The 15,299-nt window shown below is 34.3% G+C and overlaps 1 protein-coding gene across 1 annotated transcript in view; it reads left to right on the top strand.

The window, feature by feature from the left end:
* Positions 1-695: 695 nt before the first annotated feature.
* LOC102502564 (putative P2Y purinoceptor 10) overlaps positions 696-15,299 on the top strand; it is a 31,725-nt gene continuing 17,121 nt past the window's right edge. Inside the window, exon 1 of the mRNA XM_006155861.3 lies at positions 696-737. The gene's annotated coding sequence lies outside the window, so the exon portion shown is untranslated. The remainder of the gene's footprint in view (positions 738-15,299) is intronic.

Below are 15,299 nucleotides of genomic sequence, written 5' to 3'. Positions count from 1 at the left end.
TAAGATGGATGTGTCCATAGCAGGAAGCTCAGTGAATTGTTGACACATTCTCTTTACAAGCACCATAGCAAAGACACATGACTTTTTATGTCAGTATATGTAAATTGCAGCCATTGCAGCCATAGAACCTAAACATTTCTGGACATGCTATCTTCTATAAGTTTAGCAAGGTGTGGAATAGCTACTTGGTAGTCTTTAGAATAGTATAGATATATTCTCCCAAGAAGTAGATGCCTTGCAACATTGAAGCAGGAAATCATGGTAAGGAATAAAACATAAAGGGGAATCAATGAAAAAAAGTTATATTTATTGTTTTCTGCTAAAACGTGGTTAGTATTTTAAATACATTACAATTCTTGTTTTTAAATGGCAAAAGTAGAATTCTAACAGTTAAGCTGAAGATTTGTATAGTCCATACTTTAAACTTTCAGACTAGACTGAGAAAAGTATGGTAGTACGTGGCAAATTAAAATCAGACACTCTGTTCCTGGCTGAAAAGTACAAATCGTGGAAACTGAATTCATCAAAGCCAAAATTTGAATTTTCTTTGCCCACAACATCCTCTGAGGGAAAAGTGTCTCTAAACAATCGAGTGATGCTGACGAACAGAGGCTATCTCCCATTAGAGGTAAACGATTTGGCTTTTTTTTTTTTCCTGTTTTGCTGAATAAACTATGTTACTTCCTCTTTTAGCTGTACAAGCCTGCAGCTCTCTACAGGATATCTGGGTAGAAAGGGTAAGGTTCTTGAATTTCTCTTTACACATTAAAAAATAGAACTTAAAAATCTCTGTGAATTTAAAATGACAATGTGAATTTCTATTGCTTCCATTGAAAATGCAACCTTGAATCTGCCAATATCTTATATTTTGAGAATATATTGTTATGAATAATGGAGACTCCAGTGAGGTAATATCTATTTATAAGTGTAAGTGTTTAAAATGTTCACTGAAACTGCTGCATGCTTCATGAAAGGAAATGTGACTATATAGAATGCTCCCTTCTCTATAATTTAATATGTCATTGACAAAAACCAGAAGGACAGACCTAATATTGAACACTGCTCTTAACAATTCTATGTTAAAATTACAATTGTAATTGATTAAACACATTTCTGTTGGTGTGAACAGTGGTGCTGGGGGAAACTTAGAATTTTAAATCCATGGTTCATATAAACTAAAGCAGCATTCAAATAAGAAATACATTTAAATGCCTAATTAAATCTTTTCATAAGACGAGACTTGACATGCATTCTTGAACTGGAACATTTCCATGTGTGCATTCTTGAGTAAGATGTGATGGTTTCAGATAGTACAAAAGGATTTTCATCAAGCCCTAGAAGCTAACACAGCTGTCAAATCTCAATGGGACTGGTTCTCAATTTACTATGAACAGGTCTTTGGATGTATTTTTAATTTGAGAACATGAGAAATATATTAGAAAGGGGCACAAAGTAAGTGTTCTCCTGTCTGTTTTAGAAGAATTTCCTTCTATTTTCCTTACTTGAGTATTCATGATATGTAAAATTATATATGATCCTGAAGAAGTTAGTGCAAGCTTTACTAAGATATCAGTGAGACCTAGTCATAACAGTACCTTCTGATATGAGAAAGTCAGTGTAATATATATACATACATACATATACACACACACATACGTACACATAGAGAGAGAGATTTGGAATCTGGATTAAAGAGTTGGAGATAATAAATTCTCTTTTAGTAACAGAAAACTCAGGGAAGGTTTTTTTTTTCCCATGAAAAATCAGGATAGAGACTTTATTGTACTACTAGCATTTTTTCTCAGAAATAAAATGTAACTAACAGCTGTAGCCTTCATGAGCATTACTCACAGGATGGCACTGTCTGCATATCATGGTTGTCAAGTGGCCCCATATGTTAGGTAATGAAAATAGCTTTGCCTAATCTCTCTGACCACAAGTATAGGTGGAGAGATTTTTTTCTTCACAATTGTTCCCCTTCTCCCACTCACCAAGCAATTTGACTGAGGAATAAGCCAGTTATTAAATCAGCTGCTGAGAGTGAGGGGAGAAGAAATGAATTATGTGTGTATCCGCATCAGCAAAGTGTAGCATAAAGCTGGTGCTTAGTATGGACTAGACATTTGCTGAATTGTAGGGTTCTGAGGGAGTGAGAGGCTGCTGTTGGTCGACTCTGTGCTGATGTCTTGCTCTATGGAGCTGTGAATGAAGGTGTCCTAGAAGGCAGAGAAAAAGAGTACTTACTAAAACTCAAGACATTTTTCCACTTGGACAAAAATATTGCTCAAGTTTGGAAAATACTTGTCCATAGTTTTCTGGGGAAATAAAATAGTAACATAACTTTAAAAATAAGTTTACAAATTAGCAACTGATTTTGAGTTTGGGAAAAGGCACCACCAACATAGTATATCTCCTAGTCTTGGTTATGTTTCTGCCTGGCTAAGGCAGCTGGACTCCCACATAGCTGATCTCAGTTTGAGTCCTGGACCCAGCTGCTTGAAGGTCAACCTGGGCTCATGTGCATGCATTCCCAAAATCACAGGAGGAAAGTGGAGGAGAAGGTACTGTGGCATGGCCACCCCTTCTGTCTCACTGACTCTGTCTCTCTCTAGGAGTGCATACAAAAATCCTTAAAAAAAAATAAAGAATGAAAGAAGAAAGAGAGAAAAGAAAAAAAGAAAGAAATGTCTTTAATAGTAATCTATCTTCAGAGGTTATTTACTGCCTCTCTAAAGTTCTATTTGTTGAAATGCAAATATGCCTTGAAGTGGTAAAAGGTTAAGCTATTGACAATTTAGTGAATGATTTTATGTACTAGATTTATTAGCTGGATGTTAGATATTCTCAAAAGAGGAAGCCTCACACTTGAAAAGGTACTAGGCGGTTAAAAAGCGGGCAATGGGAACAAGAAGAGAAATGTCATGGGGCAGTAGAAAGGGAATTTCAACGACTTCACACAACTTACCTATAGCCAGAAGTATATTTATAATGTATATGTTCTACACCTAGCCAACCAAGTATGAACATACATTCAAACAGCTCAGAAAGTAAGTAATGCCAGAGGATCGGCTTTTCTGTTTATTCTTTCTACTTTTTAGTTAGGTTTGGAAAAAAAAAATTAATTTTGTTTATTTTTATTTTTAATTTACTATTATTGTTTATACATGTAATCACTATACATCATTTAGATTGTGAAGAGACTTTACCTATCATGATATACACCTCAGACCAGCCCAGTTGAGAATACGATACACGTCATCATCAACAAGCAATAAACCAACATGTTGCATAATTTAATCTGGTAATTTCTAGAGATGGAAATATTTTAATATATTTTTTCCCTTTTAAAATGATTTCAATTGACAATAATTATGGATAGTTATGATATACAATGAGCATTTTGATCTACATTTATGTTGTAGAAAGATTTAATCAAGCTGATTATCATATGATAATAATCATATGATAATACATCATCTCCCCAACTTTTGCAATGAAAACATTAAAAATCTGTACCTCTAGCAATTTTGAAATCCATGATACCTGACCATGCAGTGGTGCAGTAGTAACACAACTGGATACACACAAGCTCATGTTCTGGGACCTTATTGAGCAGGACTGGCACATGTTTTGGGGCCAGCAGAAGATGGGGGTGGATCATGGGAGAAAAATCCTATTGGCAGTGACTCTCTCTCTGTCTCTCCTTTTCTCTCATGGAAGAAATAAATAGATGAACTTTAGGAAAAGAAAATATGCAGTTTATTTTTATTAACTTATTACAATTAGTTACAATAGATCACAAAAACATATAATTTTCTTTTAAAAAATACTGTATAAGGTCCAACAAGTGGGGTGGTAGTTAAGGGTGCTGGAGTCCCATATGGCTGACTGTGGTTAGAGTCCCAGACCTGGCAGCTTGCTTTCTCACTTTCTCTCTCTCTCTCTCTCTCATTCTGTCCCTCTCTGGTCAAATTAAAATAAGTCAATAAATAATAAAATTAAATAAAATAATTATTTTAAAATATGCTATAAAGTAGTTCATTGCATCTATCTATCTATCTATCTATCTATCTATCTATCTATCTATCTATCATCTATCTATCTGTATCTATGTATGCGTTTGCTGGACAACAGTGAAACAGTGAGAGAGAAAGTGAGAAATCATCCTCAAGTGGGATGGCCATGCCACAATCCCTTCTCCATTCTCTTCTCAGGATTTTGGGCACACATGCACACATGCCTAGGGTAATTTTCAAGCTGTCGAATGCAGGCCTCAAACTGTGGTCGACCATATGGGAGTCCAACACCTTAATCACTGTGCCACCTATTGGCCCAATCATTGCATACCACATTTTTCATCCATTTATTTTTTGATGGACATTTGGTTACTTCCATATCTTGGCTGTTGTGAATAATGGGGAAATTAACATAATGAGTGCAGATAGCTCATCAACATGCAAATTTTAATTCCTTTAGATATGTCAATGAAAGTGAGATTTCTGGATCATAGTGTAGTGTTTTTTGTTTGTTTGTTTGTTTGTTTTTGTTTTTTAGGAAACTCCATAACATTTTTTAAAATGGCTCTGCTAGTTAATATTCCTAACAACAATGTGCAAAGACTCCTTCCCTTTTCTGGTCAATTTTTCTTTGCTGTCTTTAAAGTGGAGCAATGCTGCTGTATCTCTATGGGTAAGTCAGAAAGCGTAGAGTTGGTGTGGCCTGAACAATCAAGCTTCCTGTATATCTCCCCAGAGAACTGACACTGATGGGAGATTCAATTCAATGGCTACAGAATGACCACATGTTTTTCAAGAGAGGTTTCTGAAGGATTTCTAATTTTACTTCCCCAAGCCAGGGTGATTTTATGCCAAACAAAAGCAAAGCAGAAACCTATTTTTTTTTAATTGTGTATTAACATTCAAGACAATGATCCACATGGATAGCCAAAATTTATTACTTCATAAGATGATTACCTCCAAAGTGTTTTATATATGAAAAACCTGAGATAAATCCCTTTTTATTGCTTTCCTCTGTGAACCAGCCAATTGTGCTTTAGTGCAGGAAGTCTATTTTATAATTTTTTTACTTTGAAATATATTCTGTTTCACTAGAAGTTGCAAACACAGTATAAGATCTCAATGTACTCTTCACCCAGTTTTCTTCAATAAGAATTTGAAAAACTATTATATGTTATCAAAACCAAGATATTGACATTCATATAATACTATTAGTGTTAACAAAACCTTACTTAGATTTAACCAGTTTTTACATTTCTCATTTGTGTGTGCGTGTATGTATATGTATAATTTTGTAAGATTTATTATATACATATATACATGTAACCACCATCACAATCAATATTCAGAACTGATCCATCACCACAAAAATTTTCCTTTCTTCTATACCTTTACATCACAATCTCTCCCCATCTCTAAACACCTTGGTAACTAATGAGATATCCTCTATATCTATAATTTTGTCATGTTGAGGATGTGAATGGTATCAGTATATAATCTTCCAGATTGGTTTTCTCCATTTAGCACAATTTCCTTGAGATCTAAGCAAGTTATTATGCTTATCAATAATTGATTCATTTTTATTGCTAGATACTATTCCAGTACAGGAATGCACCACAGTTTGTTTACTCATTCATCCACTGAAGTACATTTGGGTTGTTTTCATTTTTGATTATTATCAATAAAGCTTCAATGAACATTCATAAGTTTTTCTATGGAGATGTTTTGATTTCTCTTTGGCATCTATCTAGGAGTGGAATTTCTAAGTTTTATAATAAATGCATGTTTAGATTCGTCAAAAACTCCACATCGTTTTCTAGAGTAGCTTTCCCGTTTACCATTCTGAACAGCAGCAATGAATGAGAGATCCAGTTGTTCTGCATCTTAGTCAGTATTTGCTGTTTTCTAGTATTTTTAATGTTAGATATTCTAATAGTTATGTCATGGATTAACATTATGATTTTAAATCACATTTCCCTAATGGTTAGTAATGGTGAACATTTTTGTCATGTGCTTATTTGCCATTCGTAGATCATTTTTAGTAAAATATTTGTTCATGTCTTTTGTCCATATTTCCTTAATAGTGAGCTTTTAAAGTTCTTTATGTATTTTAGACACAAATTCTTTTGGATAAGTGTGTGCCTTTTTGTCTTACCTTCTTAATGCGTTCTTTCAAAAGGAAAGTTTTGATAAAGTCCAGTTATTGATTTTCTTTCTTTTCTGGATCATTCTTTTGGTGTTCTAAGAACAATTTACTCAGTCCTAGATTATGAAGATTTTCTCTCTGTTTTATCTAAAAGTTTCATATATTTAATATATGATATACATGTGATCCATTTTGAGCCTTCTTTTCATGTAAGATGTGAGGCTTAAGCCAACATTAATTTTTTGTTTGCATAGATATAATATATATAAAATTGTCATTTTTATTTATTAAAAGGCTATTTCTTTGTTGAATGTTGCACCTTTGGGAAAAAATTGGTAGACTCTACTTGTGTAGATCTCTTTATCTTCTATTATGTTTTCTTTTTTTTGGAGAAGTTTTTGCTATAGGGCACATGTGCTCGCCAGAAAGACAGAGAGAAACATAGAGACAGAAAGCGAGAAATCACCCCTCAGGGGGGATGGTCACACCGCAATCCCTTCTCCTCCATTCTCCTCTCGGGATCTTGGGCACGCACCACAGTTTGTTTACTCATTCATCCACTGAAGTACATTTGGGTTGTTTTCATTTTTGATTATTATCAATAAAGCTTCTATGAACATTCATAAGTTTTTCTATGGAGATGTTTTGATTTCTCTTTGGCATCTATCTAGGAGTGGAATTTCTAAGTTTTATAATAAATGCATGTTTAGATTCGTCAAAAACTCCACATCGTTTTCTAGAGTAGCTTTCCCGTTTACCATTCTGAACAGCAGCAATGAATGAGAGATCCAGTTGTTCTGCATCTTAGTCAGTATTTGCTGTTTTCTAGTATTTTTAATGTTAGATATTCTAATAGTTATGTCATGGATTAACATTATGATTTTAAATCACATTTCCCTAATGGTTAGTAATGGTGAACATTTTTGTCATGTGCTTATTTGCCATTCGTAGATCATTTTTAGTAAAATATTTGTTCATGTCTTTTGTCCATATTTCCTTAATAGTGAGCTTTTAAAGTTTTTTATGTATTTTAGACACAAATTCTTTTGGATAAGTGTGTGCCTTTTTGTCTTACCTTCTTAATGCGTTCTTTCAAAAGGAAAGTTTTGATAAAGTCCAGTTATTGATTTTCTTTCTTTTCTGGATCATTCTTTTGGTGTTCTAAGAACAATTTACTCAGTTCTAGATTATGAAGATTTTCTCTCTGTTTTATCTAAAAGTTTCATATATTTAATATATGATATACATGTGATCCATTTTGAGCCTTCTTTTCATGTAAGATGTGAGGCTTAAGCCAACATTAATTTTTTGTTTGCATAGATATAATATATATAAAATTGTCATTTTTATTTATTAAAAGGCTATTTCTTTGTTGAATGTTGCACCTTTGGGAAAAAATTGGTAGACTCTACTTGTGTAGATCTCTTTATCTTCTATTATGTTTTCTTTTTTTTGGAGAAGTTTTTGCTATAGGGCACATGTGCTCGCCAGAAAGACAGAGAGAAACATAGAGACAGAAAGCGAGAAATCACCCCCCAGGGGGGATGGTCACACCGCAATCCCTTCTCCTCCATTCTCCTCTCGGGATCTTGGGCACGCACACACACGCGCCCGGCGTGAGTTCTAAGCCACCAGGTCCAGGACGCGAACCGTGGTCAACTACGTGGGAGTCCAGCGACATAGCCATTATGCTAACTGCTGGTTCCCTGTTTTCTTGACATATGTATTTCATCTTCTACCAATACCACACTCTATTAATTATTGTAATAATTTAGTAAGTCTTAAAATCAGGCACAATGAGTTCTCCAATTTTTTTTCACAATTGTTTTCATTATTTTGCTTACTTTGCCTTTCCACATAAATTTTAGAGTAAAATTATCTATATCTACAAAAATATCTACCAGTATTTTAATAAGAATGGTATTAAACTTATTTACTAATTTGGGGACAATTTGAATCTTTACTTTGTTAAATGTTCCCATCAACTAATATATTATGTCTCTCCACTGATTTAATTCTTTTATTTTTTAATCAATATTTTGCAGTTTTCAGCATACAGTTTCTGCACATGTTGCTACATTTATACCCAAGTATTCCTTGTTGGTTTTTGAGAACTATTGTATGTATATTTGCTACACTTAAACTGAAATATTCATTGATATTTTCGGAACCACTATATTTTTAATCTCAGTTTCCACATATTTGTTGCTATAAAAGACCAAATTAATTATGTGTATGTGTGTGTGTGTGTGTTTTTATGTGTGAATTTTGCATACTTCAACCTTGTTAAATTCTTTTATTATTTTTAAGAGGTTTTGGGGATAAATATTTTGATATTTTCTACTGTACAATAATTTTGTCTGAAAATAGAGAGAGTTTAATTTTTTTCCTTTTCATTCTGGCCTTTATTGCAACTTTTTGTATTGTACCGGCTAGAACTTATAGTAACATATTGAATAAAGGAGGTGAGAGTGAACCTTTTTTCTTTTTTTTTTTTCTTTAGGTTTTTACCATGTATGTGTGCTTGCTGAAAGGACAGAGAAAGACAGAGAGAAAGAATGTGATAAATCACCTCTCAGGGAGGATAGCCATGCCACAATCCCTTCTCTTCCATTTTCTTACTGGAATTTAGAGCATATACGGGCTCAGAACCTTTGTGATTTTCAAGCCACCAAGTCTGGGATTCAAAATGCAGTTGGTCTCCTACTTGCCCCTGTACCTCACATATTTGGATATGTTGTCTTTTCACTTTCATTTGGTTCAATATGTAGTTTTATTTCCCTTGAGACTTACTGTTTGATTCATGGAGTAATTAGAAATGTGCTGTTTAATTTTCTAGAGTTAGAAGTAGCTTCCATTGGATTTTTTTTTTAATGTATTAAAACTTATTTCATGACTGAGTATATGGACTATCTTCCTGGATGTTAATGTTTGCTTAAAAAGAATGCGTATTTTGCTCTTTTCACATAACATGTTAAAGGATGTGTTTCTAAGCTAACACTATTGAAATAAAATATATAGGTTTTTCACACCAAGCAGTCCTCTAATTTTCTACTGACACTAACTTTTAACTCACTTCTGAATTAAATTAAGGGAATTTAATTCAGTTTTGACATTAATTACACAGAGTTAGCATAGTTCTCACAAGCTAAGAGCTCAATGCCATAAGTTTACCTCCCACTTCAGATCACTGCCAATCACAAGCAGTGAGTCCTAAAGTTACTCACACTTCTGTCCAATTGGATTAAAAATTGAGGGTTTCCACCATTCCCTTTCTCAGGTCTAATTTGCTGTAATGGCTCACAAAACACAGGGAAACACTTTAATTACTGGTTTATTATATAGGATATTATAAAAGACACAAATGAATAGCCAAATAGACAAGTACATTGAAAAAGTTCTGGAAGGGCCCTGAGTGCAGGAAATCCTATTCTGATGAGTTTAAGTTGCTCCACCCTCCTCACATGTAGATGTAGTCATCAACTTGGAAACTCCCCAAAGTCCATTACTTAAGGTTATCATAGAATATCAGTCATGAAGAGTGATTGATTAAATCGCTGACCATTGGTAATTTAATTCAAGCTCCAGTCCCTCTCTATTTACTAGAGGTCAGTGAGTGGAAGTTCCAACCTTCTAATCATATTGTTCCTGTTTTACTCTGTTCTGTTGCTAGTAACAAAAAATACCTAAACCTGGATAATTTAATATGATAATAGTTTTATTTAGCTCATGGTTTGGAGGCCCAGAGTCTAGGACCTCCAATGATTAAATACATGAAGGAGGAGACATTGAACTGATGAAGCAGAAATAGAGCCAACATCTGGTAAGAATTTTCTTATTGGTAGGGTCCTAAGGCCATGCAAGAAGTCCTTTCATGAGAAAACTAGAGTACATCTCTGTGTATTTGTGTGAGTGTGTATGTGTGTGTGTGTGTGTCTTTTTCTCCTAATAAATCTACCAGGGGTTAATCATAGGAACCTCACACTAATCATCTTATTGATCTCAAAAGCTCTACTTCTCTATACCATGAAAGAATTAAATTTCTTCTTAATATGACCATGAAAAAGCCCAAACGTAATGATAAGGACAAGTTATGAAATAATAATAATGTTGAATGTTAATGGAAAGGTCAGACCACAGTAACACTGCAAATTCAACAAAAGAGATTTCATGAGACTGAAATGGTGAAATAGAATTCTATGATTTATTTTTTCTAAAACATTACTGATTTTCTTCTATGCTTTGTCTTCCAGATTTAAGGATTTTTGTTTTCTTTTGCATTGTTGATAGGTTCAGCCATTTGTTAAAAGTAGAATTTTTTAAATTGATGCATAAACTTTTCTCCTTTCCTGACCCTTTGCAATTGGAAAATATTTATGAGTATTCTTATTTTGTGGCAGAATGGTTATTTTCATAAGCCCTATAATAGAATAGTATCTATTCTATACTTGCATCAAAAATTGAATTCTTTTTGGGCTTTATTCAAATAACAGACCAAATTGAGATTAATCTAATTTATTTTTGCAAATAAGTTATTTTGTACCTCTCCTTAGTAAAAGGGGGAATGAAAAAAGAAAAAAAAAATCTTTCAGAAGAGAATTACAGTGCACTTGTCACTAGATTCTAGCTTTGCCCACATTTTAAGATCTTTTGTGAATCAATAAAATATGAAAAAAAAAGTTTAGTATGGAAAGGAGGGAGGAGAAAAGGGAAGTAAAATACTTGTAAAAGTATGATTAATTCACAAAAAATGAGAAGCTATTCGCTGATGATAATGTATATAGTAATATCTTGACTGACATGCAAAGTGTTTGTGTTGAAAAAAGAAATGTATACTGTAAAGACATGCGATTAAATGTAATTAAGTTTAAAAATAAAAAGGAAATACAAAAAATTAAATAGCATATTTCTACAAAAAAAGTAAACTAGTAAACAAAATTCAGTAGCATATTAATTGGATCATACACTGTGCTATTCCTGAGACATAGGAATAAATTGTCTTATGTAAATAAATAAATGTGATATTAAAACACTGAAGGGCAAAAGCCATGTTATTATCTCAATAGTGAAAAGAAACATTTGACAAAATTCAACAATATTTTATGATTAAATATTATCAACAAATTAGGTATAGAAGCAATATACTTCATCTCAAGAAAGGGCATACAGGCTATAAGACCACAACTAATATCACACTAAACTCAACAGAAAAAAGTTTAGAGCTTTATCTCTAAAATTAGAAACAGGTTGGGTGGTCACTTTCACCATTTCTATTCAACATAGTTCTACAGGCTCCATCTCCATCTTTATCTACTGACTGCTACAGTCAGTAGAGTACCAAACCCTGGAGCTGGAAGCCAATTGTCATTTTAATTCCTGCCCCAGTTGGCCTGTGGCATGCCAGGTGAATGCATGCATTTCCAGAATCCTGATAATCTAGAGGACTGAAGGAAGGGAGTACAGCATGACCAGAACATGGAAGTAGATAGTGCTTTCTTTATCTCTCTCTCTTATGTGTGTACAAGCATCACACACACGGTACTATAACTATTAGCCATAGCGATTAATTAAGCAAAGGAAATAAAGGCACCCAAATAAGAAAAGAAGAAATTAAATAGTTTCTGTTTGCAGATGACCTGATCTATATAGAAAACCCAAGGATGGCACCAATAAACTGTTAAAATTACTAAAAGAATTGATTAAAGGTGTATGATAAAAAAAATCAACATACAAAAATCAGCAGTGTCTCTAAAGACTAAAACCAAACTATTCCAAAAAGAAATAAATAAGGGAACCAGCAGTTAGCGTAATGGCTATGTCGCTGGACTCCCACGTAGTCGACTGCAGTTCGAGTCCCAGTCCCAGCGGCTAAAACTCACACCAGGCGTGTGTGCATGTGTGCCCAAGATCCCAAGAGGGGAACGGAGGAGAAGGGATCGTGGCATGGCCATCCCCCCTGGAGGGGGGGGGTGATTTCTCACTTTCCGTCTCTCTGTCTGTCTCTGTCTGTCTGGCGAGCACACGCGCCCTATAGCAAAAACCTCTCCAAAAAAAGAAAAAAGAAAAAAAAAGAGAAATAAATAAATAAAATAACCCCATTTACAATAGCACCAAATTAAAGAATCTTTAATGGACTTCCTGTAATCCAGACATGCTGTTCCTTAGCCCACCACCCCCTCAAACTCTTCCTTGCCTCTATTTGGTGGTAGCAACACAATTTCCCCTTTGTAATCAGGATCAGTCATCCCAGTCAGCATAGCAACCTTCTTCATTGTTTGTCAATTTAGAGACATGAGGAACTAAATATGACTGAATGGAAATCTCAATCTCCAGTTCAGTAGAATTGTTGTGCTCTTGCTGGAATCTTTTTTTCCTTTGGAACTAATATAATCAGAACAGCAAACCCTAAGACTATAAAAATTTTGCTAGTGAATCATTGGGTGTAATAGTGAGGGGCGCTGCTCTCATTTCTACCCCTTGATTGCTGGACTCATAAATTCTTAATACGGGAGAAACAGTAGCTAGAGCACTGATTTAGAGCACCTATGTCTTCCTAGAGAACAGAGTTCCAGCCTTGCAAGATATCGTGACCTAGCTGGTTCTGAAATAAAGTCTTGAAAAGGTCATTGTACTTCAAAAGACCATCTGGCCAGCTGTTGGAAGAAAATGGTGAACATAAAAACAGAGAATCTCATAAGCATGTATCTCTTAATTTTGCTGTTGAAGTGAGTTTATTTATCAGAAGCAATACTGTGTGTAATAGCATGATAGAGGCTAAGGTATTCTGTAAATTCACACATGATAGTTTTGGCAAAAGCATTGCATGCATGGAGGGCAAGTCCATGTCTTAGTAATTACATACTTCAGTAAAAGGAATGTACTTCCCTATCACTTCTTTTTCCTTCTTTTTTTTCTGCACCACAATATTTATTGTATAATATTTTTTTCATTTATTCATTTTTACATTTCCCACAAACATTTACTTTACATATCAAAAAGCTTTTGGTCATATTCTATAGTTCTTGACAGTTCATAAACAACTTTCAAAATTTAAAAATACTAAATTTTTAAGATAATGTTCAAAATATTTCTTATAATTTTGTATAATTTTGTTTGTGACTCTATAACAACAGAAACAGTATGGTTTTAAATATTTTTAAGAAAATATTTACATGTCAACCACTCAAATTGTTTGAAAAGCATATGCCCAGCACACAAATCACACATGAATCTTCTCAATTCAGCCCTGCCCTACCACGTATACTGTGATATACAATCTGCTAGCAAAGATAAGTCTCCTTTTCTTCCTTCAAAGTCTTTCTCAAGGTAATCTTCTGGTGTGGTTGCTATTTTGCAATCTCTACTGACTACAATGCTGAGGTGGAAAAGTCCAGGCTATTTTATGTTGTAAATTCTTTCATCTATCTTCTCTAATCCTCTCTGCCAGCCAGAACTATTTATGGTGCCAGGCCATCTTTCTAAGAGCTTCTGTTGGCTTACTTGAATACCTTATTTCCATAGTTTTCTGATTAATCTTCAGGTATGACATTTCAGTCAAAGCCCTGTCCAATAATGAGTATTTCCAATTTCTGATTCAATGCAACAAGCATTATTGAACTTATACAAATAACCCTTCTGCCACAAAATAAGAATATTTCCAAATATTTCCAATTCCACAGGAGTCAGAAAGGAAGAAAAGTTTATGTTTCCATTTAGAGAAATGAACAAGAAATATAGTTTAACAAATTGCTAAACCCATGAACAACTCAAAAGAAAGTAAAATGTTTAAATTGGGAAAACAGGGACCAGCAGTTGGCATAATGGCTATGTCTCTGGACTCCCATGTAGTCGATGGCGGTTTGAGTCCTGGACCTGGTGGCTTAAACTTACACTGGGCGCCAATGTGTGCATGCCCAAGATCCCAAGAGGAGAATGGAGGAGAAGGGATTGCAATGTGGCCATCCCCACGGGGCGTGGGGGGGGGTGATTTCTCGCTTTCTTTCTCTCTGTCTCTGTCTGTCTGGCAAGCACACGCACCATGTAGCAAAAACCTCTCTTCCTCCCCCCCCAAAAAAAAAAAATTGGGAAACAAAACAGAGTAAAAAAAAAAAAAGGAAATCAGTAATGTTTTACTCAAAAGTCATAAAATTCCATTTCGCCATTTCAGGCTTATGTTCAAACTCTCTTCTGTTGAATATGCAGTGTTATTGTGGTCCAATCTTGCCGTTTAAATTCTGGAAGTTAACATTCAATGTTATTATTGATATTTCTTGTCCCTAGCATTAAATTGGTCATTTTCTTAGATGCCTTTTATTCTCTTATTTCTGTATTTAGTTTTCCTGGTCGAGCACTGCTTTCAGAACTTCTTGTAGAGTGGGTCTGCAATTGACAAATTCTTTCAGGTCTTGTTTATCTGAAAAGGTTTTTATCCTTTCTTTCCATATAGAAGATAATCTTGCTGATACAGTATTCTTGGTTGAAACTGTTTTTCACTTAACATTTTGAATATATTTTCCCATTCTTTCCTTGCTCGCATTGTTTCTGATGAGAGGTCTGAGGTTAGCTTGGTGGGATTACCTTTACAAGTAACCTGATGTTTCTTTCTTGCCAATTTTAGTATCTTGGCTGTGTATATTTAGCCAGTCTGGCTATGATGTGCCTTGAAGAAGATCTTCTTGGGTTGATTCTATTAGGGGTCCTTTGTATTTCCTGGGTCTGGACATTTGAATTCCTCTCTAGATTTGGAAAGTTTTATTCCAAGATTTCATGAAATAGATAGTCAATGGCCTTATTAGTTTCCTCACCTTCTGGGATACTGATTATCTGGATGTTTTGTGCTTAATGCTGTCTAGTATTTTTCATATAGTATTCTCATTTTGGGAGGTTATTTTCACAGTTTTTTGGTTGTTTTTTCTAGATCAGAGGTTTTACCTTCAACATCTGAGATTCAATTTTCTGCATGAACTAATCCTTTAATACTTTCAAGGGAGATATTGATTTCAAGAATGGCAGCATCCATCTCTAATAGCTCCATTTGATTCTTTTTATATGGTGTGTATTTCAACTTTCGTATCATGGAAGAATTTCAACACCTTGAACTCGTCTCTTTTCTTCTACATCTTCTGGAGTTCATTATC

This window comes from Tupaia chinensis, unplaced genomic scaffold (genome assembly GCF_000334495.1).
Source record: "Tupaia chinensis unplaced genomic scaffold, TupChi_1.0 Scaffold000475_1, whole genome shotgun sequence".
Classification (NCBI taxonomy): domain Eukaryota; kingdom Metazoa; phylum Chordata; class Mammalia; order Scandentia; family Tupaiidae; genus Tupaia; species Tupaia belangeri.
This window is presented reverse-complemented; position numbering and strand designations above follow the sequence as displayed.